This window comes from Cynocephalus volans, chromosome 14, assembly GCF_027409185.1.
Source record: "Cynocephalus volans isolate mCynVol1 chromosome 14, mCynVol1.pri, whole genome shotgun sequence".
Lineage (NCBI taxonomy): Eukaryota > Metazoa > Chordata > Mammalia > Dermoptera > Cynocephalidae > Cynocephalus > Cynocephalus volans.
Genome location: NC_084473.1, coordinates 56,436,990 through 56,452,286, shown reverse-complemented (window position 1 = coordinate 56,452,286; position 15,297 = coordinate 56,436,990).

Here is a 15,297-nt window from a genome sequence, read left to right as displayed (position 1 = left end):
ACGGTCCAAGGGTGCTCACATCAGAAGGCAGAGGATGAACGACAGGCTGTGGGGACTATGCTAGATTCATACTTTTCTCGAATAAGACATGAGAAGTGACTACTTTTCAATTTGACTTTGTGATTTGATCTCTCTGTAGTCATTTAACCCTCTTCCACGACTCTAAGTGGTCAGCCCCAAATAGCAATGAATATCCCCACAGATGTAATCTTCACTTGAGAAACACACAGCTTTTCAGAACTGAAAACATGATTTAAAAAAAAAAAAAAGATCAATCCTGTCAAAACACAAAGTCCCCCAACCGATCAAAAAAAAAAAAAAAAAAAAAATTCTTAAACTGTCCATATTTCTGTTTGTTCCTGTGACAAATCTGTTCTTTTGGGGGGATCTCTAATTTTTTAAAAAAAATAAGATGCCTGCAGTTTCCTGGGCTATATTTTGTAAGGCAATTGTAGCACACACATATCTTACAATATTTTAGAAAAGACCAAAAAATGTGTCTGCTTTGGAAAACAAGTTGTTTTCCAGCGATGAACATTCAACTTATATTTTGAAAGGCAACAATCTTTTTTTCAAAAAGGGGCTGTCTCTATGCATGCATTTCAGGGAGCATGTGTAAGCTCGGTCTCCACTGTCCCTCCTTCACTATTTCTCTTCCCCCTTTAAGCCTGGATCTGGAAAAAGAGGGCTTCAGCCTCCGGATCAGGGAGCATCCTGGTGGTTCACATGTTGTGCGAGGGCCATGAGTTCCACCTCTGCTCCAACTTGAAGATGGCCTTCAGCGGCTTCATTGAAGACTGGAGCCAGGTAGCTGGAGGCAGTCAGCATCTGAGGTTAATTGGAGGAGTTTTCTTTCCCACCCACAGAGATGAGCACAGAGAAACCAATTTGGTAATTACTCTTCATCCTGGTGCCCTTCTGAATTGCTCCAGTGATGGAATAAACAAGGCTGAGGGGATATGTAACCAAACAAGGGTAGGAAAATCATTTACAGAATCTGGGCAGTAGCTCCACACAGCTGATTTTCTTCTTGGGGGTGAAGAGCGAGAAGGTGAGAGGTGGGTTTTAGGAGGGAATGGTCCCAAAGGTGAGGAGCTTGCAGGGAACATGTTCTTCCAGATCAAGTGGATTGGATGTCATGAATGGCAGAAAGGAAGGGTTGAGCTGGCTGCACCAGCTCAGGCTGATTCATTTAATTAACTTTGGATGAAGCCATGTCTGTGTTTTTGTCATTTGTATGGATTGTATCAGGCATCCTCCTGTAAATAAGCTTGGTTTACCATGGTCTTTCTTTTGCTGCTGGGCTCATATTATTCAAAAACTGTAAGGCTTTGAAACTCGGATCCAGGAGAGAGTGTTTTCAGAAGACAAAGGGAGAGGGAGAGGGAATTAGAGAAGAAAAAGAGAGATAGATAGATAGACATAGACAGAGAGACACCGAGACCCTGAGATATTGAAGTGGTTGCTCCTCTTTAGGTTATGGGGAATGTGCTTTGTTGCAGCCAAGAGAGAAATGAAGGATGGCACAGAGACAGCAGGTTCACCAGGAGACCAACCCTCTTTTTTACTCTGGGAAGGTAAAGCAACAATCATGAAAAGAAGTGGAGGGGACCACGAGCCCCTGTTATCACTCATGAACAAACGACCATGTACTGCTAATCTGTGATCATAAACGGCCGTCTGCTGATGCTCAAAGGTCATTAAGATGCCAGCAGGTGTTACTGCATGCTCCATTCTCATTGGTTGGGCCCATCACTTCTAAGAAAAAAGAGCTTACATGGTTATTGTGGTGACACCCACTAAGTCTGCTCTAGCCATGGGTCTGTCAGAGTTTCCACTATAAACCCCTCTCAGTGCTCTAAAATACAGCCATTAGAATAACACATTAGGGCCGAGCCTGTGGCGCACTTGGGAGAGTGTGGTGCTGGGAGCACAGCGACGCTCCTGCCGCGGGTTCGGATCCTATATACGAACGGCCGGTGCACTCACTGGCTGAGTGCCGGTCATGAAAAAGACAAAAAAAAAAAAAAAAGAATAACACGTTAACCATGCATATACATGCATGTACATGTTGTTTTTATTTTCACAAAAGGGAAAATTTGAAGTGCACCTGACTCTATTCGTGGCCAATTGTATTCATTAGAAAGAAAGGTAATTTCTTCATTTGGGGCTTTCTTTTATTTATCCTGACCAATGGACCTGTTTTGGATAATAGCCTGTCCATACTCCTTAAAAATTATTTTCTTTGATAAAATAAACATCTACCCCCAAAAGAGTTATCATCCCAATTTGAAGGAGACATTTGGCTCATCCATCCTGTTGAGGGAATTGGATTACAGGTGGGGTGACCAAAGACTGGATGGCAGTGTTGGGACTGAACCTCAGAAAGGGAACTGACTGAGTTAAAGCTCACCTCCCTTTGCAGTATGCTCTTATCCTCAAGAGTTAGCACTTGGCTTACCCAATTTATCTTGTTTCTCTAACCTTTTCAAATAGATTTGTATAGGCATTTCTCTCTAAAGAGGACAGTGGAAAGGATTCCTTTTTTTTTCTTCTTTTTTTTTTCCCCTTTCAGATACCAGTGAATTCTTCTTCACAGAAACTTGGCAGAGTGTTAAAGGTATCAGTAATACTATAACATCCCATTATTTAATATTAAATTATCCCATTACTATATATACACATATATATGCAAGGTGTTATACTCATATCTGTCTAGAACTATCTCCAAGAAATAGTTTTTTTTCTTTCTTTTATGTTTTCTTGTTTGTGCTTCTAGTATTGTCCTGGGGAAGGAAAGATAAAAATAAACTTCTGCGTGTAAGCTAATTGACCAAATGACTCAAAAACAAGTTATACAGTCCTAAAATTTCATCTCCAATCTGCCCATTGTGGCTGGTAAGAGGTGTCTCTTATCAATGGGTGGCCTGACAGACCATATGTTCTTCTACTTGGCCACAGCGGGTGGGAAAGCCAGAGCCCACTCCTTCAATATGAATTTCTGCAATGCTGTGTGTGTGTCTATGTGTGTGTGCCTGTGTGTGTGCATTTGGTAATAAAGCAGCCTAGGATAGCCAGACCTTTAAGGCTATATCAACATAGACCTGTGAGCGTAAATGTAATTTTCAAAAACTCAGTTTTTAATGTCTTCTGAGACTCTTTAGTGATGGAAGCTGAGATTGCTGTTTAGATTTTTTTTCTCCTTCATTTTTGATAACACCACCGTTTCTCTTCGTGTTTTTGCCTTTCATCTCTGCCAATTAACTAAGTAGTTGGAGCCTTGTTTTGAAAAGTTCTGAGTAGTTAGTAAGCTCTTTTTTTTTCTGAGCCAAGTCAAAGTGTCCTCCGGAGGCCTCTGAATGAGGGGTCTGTCCACTGCCTGCACCCCTGTCTGCCTGTTAGTGCAGGCCTGGGCTTAATCTTTCCCTTTCAACAAGTTGCAAGGGGGGAGGGAGTTATCGAGTAGGGGGTGGGGTGGTGACCGCAGGTGGCTGAAGAAAGGGGTCTTGTTCTCATGATGCTAAATGGCTGGTTAGCACTGCTTTTACTGTGAAATTCGGCTTCTGTCACTTTGTGGTTAATTGCTTTATTATTCTCAGATCCAGATTGGACCTGATTTAGTTCTATCAGGAGCCATGACTCTCCCTGGCGTTTGGCCAGGATGCTTTCCATCCTTTGATCTGGGGTTTTATAATCACATCACCGTTTAGGCTGCGGCAGGAGGCCTGGAGCTGTCGCTGCTGCTTTCCACTCACAAGTGCCCAGGGTTGCTCAGTAGGTGGATCAAGGGAGACTCTGACCAGGGCAGGGGATGCAGGAAGGGGGTCTGATCCCTAACTCAGTTTCTCCTTCAACATCTTAGGCTTTATGGGTTTAATTTCCTCTCCTCCTCCTTACGCTCACTCAAAAATGGGGATGGTAGCAGCCACATGGACTTGCTTCTTTAGTAGGTTTCTTTTCCGCTGTCCCAAAATTGGACCCTAGGTAAGTTTTTGCTGTATTTTTTTGCCAAAGCTTTTCTATATCAGCTGGCTGTCCTTAATGTGAAACAAGTCAACAGGTCGTTCAAATGGCCTCTCCTAATTGTAAGCAGAGACTGGCTGCCCCCCCGTCACTTGTTCTGGGATGCAGATGCCAGGGCTGAAAATGTCAAGCAGTGCTCAGGCGGTGTGGTTACTGTGCCTGGTGAGGATGAGGAGCCGGAGCAACTATGGCCTGGGTTTTTTAATAGGCAGGGCTGTAAAATGTCGGCCAGGCCCAAGTCACAGATGCACCACAGAGCTCTTTCAAGCCCTGATTCCAATGCTCCACTTGTAACTATTTTTAACCTTATTAAAAAGGAGCGAAATGCTTCAGCTTCACAAGCGCATAGTAGAGTCTTGCAGTAAATTTCTTTGGTTTATAACTCCACCTTTGATTCAGAAGGCCAGCGGGCATGAGAACGTGGATCAACATAAATCTCCTCCAGATCTGCTTGTAGGAACCATATGCAGTTAGAGATGAGCTGGAGACCAGCCCTGGGTCTCCAGCTGGAGCAGAGGGGAAGGCAAGGGTACACTCTTTGGATTCTCAGACAGCTCAATCTTCAATTCAATCTTGCAAAGACAGAATTGGTGGCATTTGTGTAATAGAAACAGAGACAAAAGTCAGAAGCATGCACCCAGGCAGGTGATGTCTGATAACTTGAGCTCCACGGGACCAGCTTCCTAGCACAAGGTCAACGGGCCTGTGGAAGCCAAATGCGGCAGCGAAAGGTAGAAGTGAGGCTGGTATTACAAGACTGAGAGTTTTTTGTCTCTTTTTTCACTCGTCACATGGTTGTTCCTCTTCTATCAGTGGCAGGGACTAAAATCTCATTTAAAATTTCTCCTGGCTTTCTCGTTTAGAAAGTTTTTGCTAACTTTTGAAAGAAGGACTTTTGGGGGCCATGTGTAATCTTGGTCAGAGGTACCAGCATGAGTCTCTTCTTGGCTGGGATCTCAGATGGAAATAAGCTCTTCTTGCCGGCCATGCTGCTTTGAGTTCAGGTCCCCACTAGCTGAAGAAGAACAAACTAGACTAAAGTTCAGATAGACAGTCAGCAAGGAGGCCTGAAATGAGCTGACATGATAGCAGAAGTTTCTAGTTCATAATTTTAGCAGTCATTGCCGTGTTTTTCTGTTGGTTTGGGTCAGGTTCTATAACTTGTAACTGGAAGAGTCTGACTAAGATGGGGTTGAGGGGGGTGATAAAATTGTTTCAGGGAAGTAGGGTATAGTTTCTATTCTAGTGCTGGTGGCTCATAAACAGTATCTTTACCCAAAACAAAACAATATAGTAACATCAGAATTTGTTACCCTGGCCAGCTCTTTTTTCTTGAAGACTAGCTGCATGGGAATGTACAGAACCAAGGCAATATGAAACGTTTATGGGTACTGGGCCCTGTGAACCCATGTTTTAGAAATATATGTATCAAATTGATTGACTTCCTGCTCAGACCTTCCCCAGCTTCCCCAGAACCCTCATTATCACCATATATTCTGCTTAAAAATATTTGACTTGAAAATATTTGACTAGAACATTCAATTCAACAAATATTTATCTAGATCTGTGAGTCAGGCACTGTGCTAGGTTTGGAAGACACACCGATAGACAAGATAGGCATGATCTCTGCTCTCACAGAACTTATGAACTTAATAAAATAGTGTAAACTGGTATTATTTAATTAGAAGAGAGTTCTTCCATGACTTTACATTGATTAAACACAAAATGATTAAGATCTCTCTTAAGACTTCATTTATCCACTGGGCCTCAGGACATATCTACCTTGTGGCTTTTAGACCAGAGAGCCCTAACTCCTTCTTAGGATTTGTCTCCTAGTTTAGCTGTGCTTTATGTCATAGCCCATTGACCTTGATTGATTTAAGTGTTAACTTCTAAGGGTGGGGTCATTTCTATTAACTTGCTTTGCACTATGCCAACTAAAGGGTAATGCTCAAATGAAAACAAAAGAAAAAATAGAGAAAAGAAAGGAAGAAATAAAGAAAAAAGAAATAATATTGTGCCAATTTTAGCTCAATTAAGCATAATCCCCTGTGTACACTTTACAATATCCTCCTCACTTTCTGTCTTGACCTGAAATGTCAACAGTTGTGCCACTGGTATGTGCACTTCTACACTTCTCAGTAGTGATACATTAATGGTAGTAGAATAAGGTAGCCCAAGGACTACATGTAATGGAGTTTTTAGATACTGGTATACCTCTCCTCTCATTTGTAATAGTAGAGTCAGACTTAGGTTCAAACTCTGGTTCTATCACTTAGTAGCTGTATGTCCAGGTCAAGTTGCTTAATCACTCTGAACACTAGATTCCCCAATAATAAAATGAGGAAAATAATAATATCTACCTCATAGTGTGAATATGAGGATTAAATGAAATTATACATGAAAAGTGCTTAGCAAAGTGCTGGTATGTAAAAATCTGCATAGGATGTGAAAGTATGATGAAAAACAGGATATTTACATAGTCTCAAAATATCTCTCCAAGATACATATAAATTACAAATAAAAAATAGTAATTTTTACAGTGGAGAAACCTGACAAATACCACCTTTATCAAGTTTTCAAAGCTAACATCACTATTGATGGGGCAAATCTAAATTATGTGTGTCCTGATATGATGCACTGGGAAAAACACAACACATTTGTGATATTCTTGCCAAAAATGCACAATCTGAATGTAATCATAAGGGAGCATCAGACAAACCCAAATTGGAAGACATTTTGGTTTGTAAATTTGACCTGTACTCTTCAGAAACATCAAGGTCATGAAAGATTAAAAAAAAAAAAATACCGAGGAACTGTCTAAATGCAATGTGTGATCCAGGATTGGAAACTGAACCAGAAAAAAAGGGCATTTAATAGGACAATCGGCAAAACTTAAATACGGCCTTTAGATTCAATTACAATATTGCTTTAATGTGACTTTTTCTAATTTTGGTAATTATATCATGGTTCTGTAAGATGTTCACAGTTTAGGCATCTGGGTGAAGGGTACATATGAATTCTTTGTGCTAGTTTTATAACATTTTGAAGTCTGAAATTAATTCAAAATGAAAAATCATGCATCTAGTAGGCATTTGACAAACCATGTTGTGATTTAGGGAATCTTCCTGAATCTGTGCAAGCCATTTAGATGAAACTGTCAGCTCCGAATGCTGTGCCTGTGTGTACCTCTGCTGAAAGGCCCATTAACTCTTGTGAAGGTGTCACACATTTGCAAGGACATACCCAGGCTGGTCTCTGTCTGGCCCTCTCCCTATGCTGTATTCCCCATCTCTGCAACTTCTTTGACAAAGACATTAGAGACAAGCAAACTTTTGCCTCAAAGTTAGCCTCTGACAGTTTTTAGAATTTGGGCTCTGTCAGTGACATGGCCCAACTGAAGATTTACCCGGAGCTCTCTGCTCTCTCTGTGGCTCTGCTGTTTATTTTGCTCCAGAATCTACCACCATTTTTTTTTTTTTTTCTTTTTACCTGCTGTGTCTTGCCTCCTGATCGTTGGGAACTGGGAAGAATAATGAGAATGGCAAGTGTCCAAATCTCACATCCACATTGTCAATACAGTATGAACAAAGAAGAAAACTTAGGAAAGGTGACTAGAGCTATCTGGGAGGCATAATACGAGGACATATATCATGTTTTAGAAAGACTTGGTTCCAGAAAGACCAAACCAGAGAGGATATGATCTATAAAATACATATGATTATGGAAAGTAAACGTATGTTTTTCACCATCCACAAGAGAAAGACTGACTGCATGTAGAAATGTAAGAGGACCAGTTATAAGAAAATGAGAAAAATGATTTCTCAAGTAAATAAAACACATATGAGTCTTGTTATCAAGTAATAAGTCCAACAATGACGAGGTTCAAGGAGCATTTGAATTAACTCACAGGTGGTAGATATAAAAGACAAATAAATGAAACTACGGTGAGTTGGAGTTGCCATCAAGGAGCACAGACATATCCTCCACCTAAACATCCTTTGATGTCCTTGTTAGAATCGTATCCAAAGCTCCGTGCAATTTTCCTGTTCTTAATTTTGCTCATGTATTTGTAGCCCATTGAACATGGGCTGCTCTATAAGAGTGAATCAATGGTGATGATCTCACAAGGAATGTTGTGAGGTTAACAAATACAATTTGTAATGTGCACTGCAAATATAAAGTGCCATAAAAATGCTAATGAATGGTAATGCGTGTCCACTCATTAGCGGGCTGGCGCAACAGGCCAAGGATAATAGAAAAAGAGACTGCCTTTTGAACACACGAAGTGCTATCCTATTCATCTGGCCTCACACAAACCACCATGGGAGCCTCCGGCTCAGCGCTCATTATTCAACCAAACAACTTCCTTTCCATCTCTGTCTGGGTCTGCAAGCTGCTTTCTGCATGAGGAAGGATTCCCTGAAACCTTTTGGAGCCATCAACAACAGCAGCAACAAAAGTTTGGCTTGAAAAATTCATTCCACGAATGAAAAAATACAGTGAAAAGCTATCATTTTGGAAGTGTTGGAGAGAAAAAAATGTCTGGGCTTTGTTTTGCATTTTGGTAAGAAATGATGTATAGCTATGCAGTAAAACAGTTTTATTAAAAAGATCTTCTCACCCTGAATTTAAAATATGAATTATACCCTCTTATCATCCAGTCACTTTCGAATGAAAGTTAAAAATGCTGATACTGTGGAACTAGCCCTTGGTACTATATCTCATAGCTGATATATTTGTCTAATACTTTGGTTTTTGAAAGCCCATTACTCAGGACGAGTGCACAGAGCTGTTCATTTTAGTCCTTTCTGGTTACTGAAAACAGGAATGCTAGGAAGAGCTTATAGATAAGATTGTGGTCCCTGCTTGTGTGTGTAGGTAGGTAGTGGGGTATCAACCAGATAGCGAAAGAGATAGAGTTTTTATCACCCTGAGAAAGAGGTTCTGACCTTAGATTTGTGAGCTCTTGTTTAGGAAAACCCTGCTTAAAAGTAGGGTGCTATATTGGTCAGGACGAATCCTCCCTCTTGTAGACTGAAAAATTTCAACAGCCCAGTGAGGGTTCACATGTACATAACTGAGTGTTCGGAGACTTCAACCACCTTAGTTTTAGCACTAGAGTGATGTAGAATTTCATCATGTTTATTCTGCTCTAATGAAAGGAACCTCTTTCTATTGAAGCAATATTGTGAGGACCAGTCAGGAGCCTTGGATCTTTTGTGCTTCCTGTGCTGTGAAAAATAAGGGGAAACATGGAGTTCTTACTCAGTAGTTCCTTTGAGGCCCCATGAGCAGTTCAAAGGGACGGTGGTTAAGTGGCCCAGATTAAGCTGTTTAACAGGGCTAATATTGTTTGGTTTACACAAAGCCATCCAGCAATTGTATCAGTGCTTGACAGTGTTACTATCATTATTTATTTTGCTGTAAGCTAGATTTATAGAGATTTGTAGCATTTGTAATACTAAGCATAAGAAACATTAATAGCTTTACTAATTATATCACTACTTTACAGATATAAATAGTGATAAAAATGCCAAGTAAAGTGAACTAGTAAAACATTTAAAAGAGAATTTTAAAACCAGTTGCTGATTGACGGTGTCTTTTGGTGAGTCATGGGTTTGAACAGAGAAGCAGCGAGCCTTCTTTGAAGATTGAAGTCTTGCTTTCCTGCCTGTTTAAAATGCTTGGAAAGTAATTCTGCCTTAACCTGGCCACAATCAACTGAACCACGCACTTAATATGATGCCAGCAAACCATATGTTGTTTTGGATCAGAGCAAATGAAAATCAGGGAGTGGAGAGAGAAAAAAGAGAGAGGGAAAGGGAGAGGAAAGAAACAATCATAAATGAAGCGAGGGGAATAAAGAGAATCGAGACACTCACCTTGTGCATCTCCCCATTTCATTCTGGTTATTGATCTTGCTCTGTATTATCCAGCACACACCTTGTTATAAATGAGGATATGGAGTGAAGAAAAAGAGTTAATAAATCCACTGCCTTTGCCACACCGCTAATAGAAATCCATGAGCAGTTTAAGTGCTGGTCAAGTAAAAAGACCAAACTGGGAATGGAGGACATGGTGGGTAAAGCAGTGGGCAAGTTTGTTTGATGGATTACAACTCTTAAAATTTCTGAGGCCCTGCTTGTTAACCTATGCAGAAAGTCAGCCCCAAGAATAGTTACTCATTCTAAAGCGTGGAACACCTGCTTTTGTAAATAAAGTTTTAATAGAACGCAGCCACACCCATTTATTTAAGTATTGTCGATGGCTGCTTATGTGTTACAACTCAGAGCTATGGTCTGAAAAGTTGAAAGTATTTAATGTCTGGCCATTTATTAAAAATAAATGTTGATCCCTGCTCTAGAGTCTTAGTAAACATTAAGTAATTGGCTAAATAAGTTGAAATTTTTTTATGATTGTTCAAAAGTATACATTTTTCCAATTATTTTTTACTAGGCTACAATATATGTCTGCTTCAAAATTTTTCACAGCCTACCTCAATGCTATCTGAGCATCAGAAGATTGAGATAGGGGTGGGATATGGGTGTGCAAAAGAATTCCTTCTCTTTGTGCAAAGCAAGAAGTGTGACCCTTTGAGAAAAGGCCTTAGGTTGCATTAGATAATTCTGATTTTAAATTTCTAATCCAAAAGTTATAACTCAGGGATAAAAGAGTGCAGGTATTTTTGTTTGTGGTTTGTAGCGGGTCTTATTAAGTTTCTCTGTCTTAGAGCTAGCTGAGAGGTTCATAGTAGGAAATAACTCACCTAAGCCAACTTGAATGAATTCCCCACCACTACCTCCACGAAGAAAATTCCTAACATGGAAAATTCATTTCAGCAGGAGAGGAGTCTATTTTTGAAATGTTTTGACCTAATTTAGAGGCTAGATATAAATAAAAAGGACAGAGCTGTTTGCTCACTAAACTTATGATAAAGTATTTGGGAGCTGACACATTCTGGATGCAACTTAACAATATTTGCAAAGTAGACCTTGTATACTATTGCTTTTGTTCCCCCCTTAACAATTCTTAGATTTTCCATCATACCTGTTCTCCCTGTTGTCTAGATGAACTTCTGTGCCTGTAAAGTCTAGCTGAAATTCTATCACTTGATGACTATTCCTCAACCAACTCAGCCAGATAGTGAAAAACCGAGAGGCTTTGCAATCAAACAGATCTGAGTTCACATCTTGGCTCAGCAGCTGAGTGAACAAGTTACTCATCTCACCTGAGGTTTCCTTTCCTCATTTGCAAATGGGTAACAAACTCACATCTCAGAGTTGTTAAAAGATTAAATGGGATCAGGCATGTAAAGGGCTTGTCAGATAATAGGTTTTCAATAAATGATAAGATGAATTATTTTCTTAGCTGGAACACTTCTGTTTTGAATGACAGCAATTGCTTGTACCAATTAAGTGATGCTTTCTGTATACTGTCCTACATTTTTAGTTTATCTTTTCATGTATTTTCCTACCTAATTGATTCCTGAGCTTTTAAGAGTAGACACCGTATTTGTCTAACTGTTAAAGTACATTGCAAATAATAGGTGTCTAATAACTATCCGGATCGATTTGGGCTCTTTGATGTGACTGTAGAGGGAAACCAGAACAAAGAGTCTGTGTATGTTTTGGAGGCTCACTAGACTGTCCCAAACTTAAAAACTTTATCATGAGAGGCTGTTGCAGAGGGAGTGGAGAACTCTGTTTTGCCCGTGTGTCTACATTTGCAAAATGGGAGACGTATGTGGAGCAGAGATAGTTGTGAAATGTAGGGTTCTACTCAACAGGGCCTGAGTCTCCGGCCTCTTCTCTGTCTGCAGCCCCATGAAAACACTTTCCCATACAACAGTGAGAGTAGATTAAGGGTGGAGATAGTCTACTTCCATAGGGAAGAGGGAGAGTGTTAATATTAATTTTTAAAAATCTATCATCTTTAGATCTCCTCTCTTACCTGAGAATGTGTCAATATTGCAGCAGACATTTTTTGAGATGTAATTTACATACAGTAAAATTCACCCTTTTTAGATACACAGTTTTATGAATTTTGACAAAGTTATGCAGTGTGTACTCTTCACCACAATTAAGATAGAGAATATTTCCATCATCCCCCAAAGTTTTCTTATTCCCCTTTGTAATCAGTTTCTCTATCCTCACCTCTAGCCCCTGGAAGCCACTGCACCGATTACTGATGCTATAATTTTGCCTTTTTGAGAATATTGTAAAAATGGAAACACATAGAATGTGTCCTTTTGAGTCTGGCTTCTTTTACCTAGCAAAAATGCTTTTGAGTTTCATCTGTACTGCTTTGCAAAGCAATAGTCATTCCTTTTTATTTCTGAGGATTATGGCATTATATGAATATATTGTTATTCATTTATCTATTCACCACTTAATGGGCATTTGGCTGGTTTCTGGCTTTTAGGGATCATCAATAAAAGTGCTCTAAATATTTGTGCACAAGTTTGTGTGTGTTCATGTATGAAGACACGAGTATGGGACTTCCTTAGGTGTGGGATTGCTGGGTCATATGGTGAGTGTATTTTAACTTTATAAGACACCGTCAAATTATATTCCAAAGTGATTTACCATTTGCATTCCCACCAGAAATGTATGAGAGTTCCAGTTGCTCTGTATCTTTGTCAGCATTCTGTATAGTCAATTTTCTTTAAATTTGAGCAACTCTGATAGGTATGTTGTGGTATCTCAATGTTTAAATCTGCATTTTCCTAATGACTAATCATGTTGAACAATTTTTCATGTTTCTTTTCCATCCATATCTTCTTTGGGGGTGTCTACTCAAATATTTTGCATATTTGGTAGGGAGGAGAGGAGTGTTGTTTATTTTTGCAATAGACATTTTTAATTGTACCATATTTTTGCTAGTCAACTCCTACCTTTGCACAACATGAAATTAGAGTGAGTCAGTCAGGCCCCACTGCCTTGAAATATTCCTTTCAGTACCTCGTATGTGTAAACTTTGCTAGAGGAAAGAAAGATAAACAAGGCAAATTACTTAATAGTCCAATAGCATGCAAATTACCAAGGAGGGTATCTTTTAGCTCAGTGGTGAGACTCCCTATACCATCTAGGTCTCTGTCTGTTCTCTCACTTGTCTCTTCCCCTCAACTGCCTGCTCATTCCTCCTTCGCCTCAATCCCTTTCTTGCTGATGGGGCATGTGCCAAACATGACCTTGCCTCTGGGCCATTGAACTAGGGGTCTTTTTATCTGGAAAATTCTTTTCCCAAAAAGTTGCATAGCTTTTGCATGGCTTCTTCCTTCACTTGGTTCAGGTTTTTGGTCAAATGTCACCTTACTCAGTGGCCTTCTCTGACCAGCCTATGTAAAATACATCTACTTCCTTCCTCCACATCCTCCCTTCTTATATTTCCTTGTAGCATTCATTCCTACCTGGTATGCTATATTTTATTTATTTATTTGTTTACTGTGTATCTCCCCCCCAACCCCCATCCCCCGACTGAAATGTAAGTTCTATGAGAGCACAAATTTGACCTGTTTTGCTTCTCTGCTAGATTCCACAGTCTGGAGAAGTGCTGAGGATATAGCAGGCATTCAGTAAAATGTGAGTGGAATTGGTAAGTTGTAAGGAGGAAGGCAGGTGAGAGAAATGCTAAGTAGCTGTCAGAGTCTTTAAACAGGCCTGCACCTCATATTAGATCTGGCCTGCTCCTAGATTTTATTAAATTTTATTAAGCTATTTCACATTTGATCCACGTGACCTAAATCCAGCTTCCTTGGTCTAAATCTGTGTAACATTTCCAAACAGATGGGGTGGTCCTTTAAAAACCAGCCCCAAAATGGCAAGAGACATAGGTGGTGATAATTACCTTTGTTGGCAGCCCACCATCTGATTTCTCTCTGTTTTTGGCTGGTTTATTGATGTAGCAAAGCAAAAATGAGCTTCATGTGTCTGGGGAGTCTCTCTCGGGTACAATCTGAGAGTGGGCTGACTCTGCTTGGGACTTCATTGTCCTCTGTCTTGGACTTCTCCGGGCTTGTTTTTCTGTGGCCCTTGCTTTCTCATGTTGCACACACAGACAGGACGTTTAATCGCTTGCTTTTCTGTTGGGTTCCTCTGAATAGACTGGAGGAATCATGGGGAAGAGTGGTTCCCCATCATGTGATGGGTGGGCTGTTCTTGAATTAAAGGTCTCCAGGGTCGAGATCTGTAAGAAGTTACTTCTTCTTTAGCGGAGCCTAGATCACAATGGAGTCAAGAGTGAGTTTTTCATACATTTTTATACTTTTCAGCATTTCTTTTTTTCTTTTTTTTTTTTTTTTGTCGTTTTTTCGTGACCGGCACTCAGCCAGTGAGCACACTGGTCAGTCCTATATAGGATCCGAACCCGCGGCGGGAGCGTTGCCGCGCTCCCAGCGCAGCACTCTACCAAGTGCGCCATGGGCTCGGCCCTACTTTTCAGCATTTCTGCTTTTAGTTTTCCTTACCTGGTTCAAATCTGGAGACCTTTAATTCAAGAGCATGAATATGAATGTGAATGTGGTAGAGCCCACTCTAGAGTGGGACTAATTGGGGAGAATAGAAAAATTCCTGAGCAAAACAACCAAAATAACAACCAACCGATAACCAGTCAAATAAAAAATCCACTATTCAAGAAAAAAAGGTTGTTTTTGGAATGAAAAATATTTTATAGTTACCAAAAAAATCAGGGAAAAATGGTATCTAGAAATACAGTGTTTCTCTTTTTTATTTGATGTAGATATTCAGATTTTCAGTACATTTTCAGCTCAAAAATTATCAGAAGAAGATGACAATGTAATCTGCCTTAATAAAAAACAAAACGGTATTTGAGTCTTTTTATTGTCAAGACTTCCAAATGAGAACAGGTGTTATAAAGAGCAAACAGACACTCTGTAGATTTTCGCTTGGGCTGAGTTGCTTTATAAAGTGTTAGCCTTGCAGATTCTGGTTTTCAGAAATCTTCTAAGCTGAGCATGTTTCAGAACTGATCTTTGCCTCCTCAGTGATCTTAAGCAAAATTATGAAAATCTTCCCAAATCCTGATTTTATAACACCAAGAAATACTGACAGTGATGCTTCAGGAGGTTAATGATGGTCTAATTATCTTGCACCAATAAGGAAAAAGAGTCAGCCTTTTGGCAAGATTATGTCAGAACTAGTCAAATAATATAGATATTTCTACCTCCACACATTTTCTAAAGGGGGACGTTGCTGCTTTAATTAAATGTTATATGAATACATTTCAAAGAGATCCAAACACAGGGCAAACTGT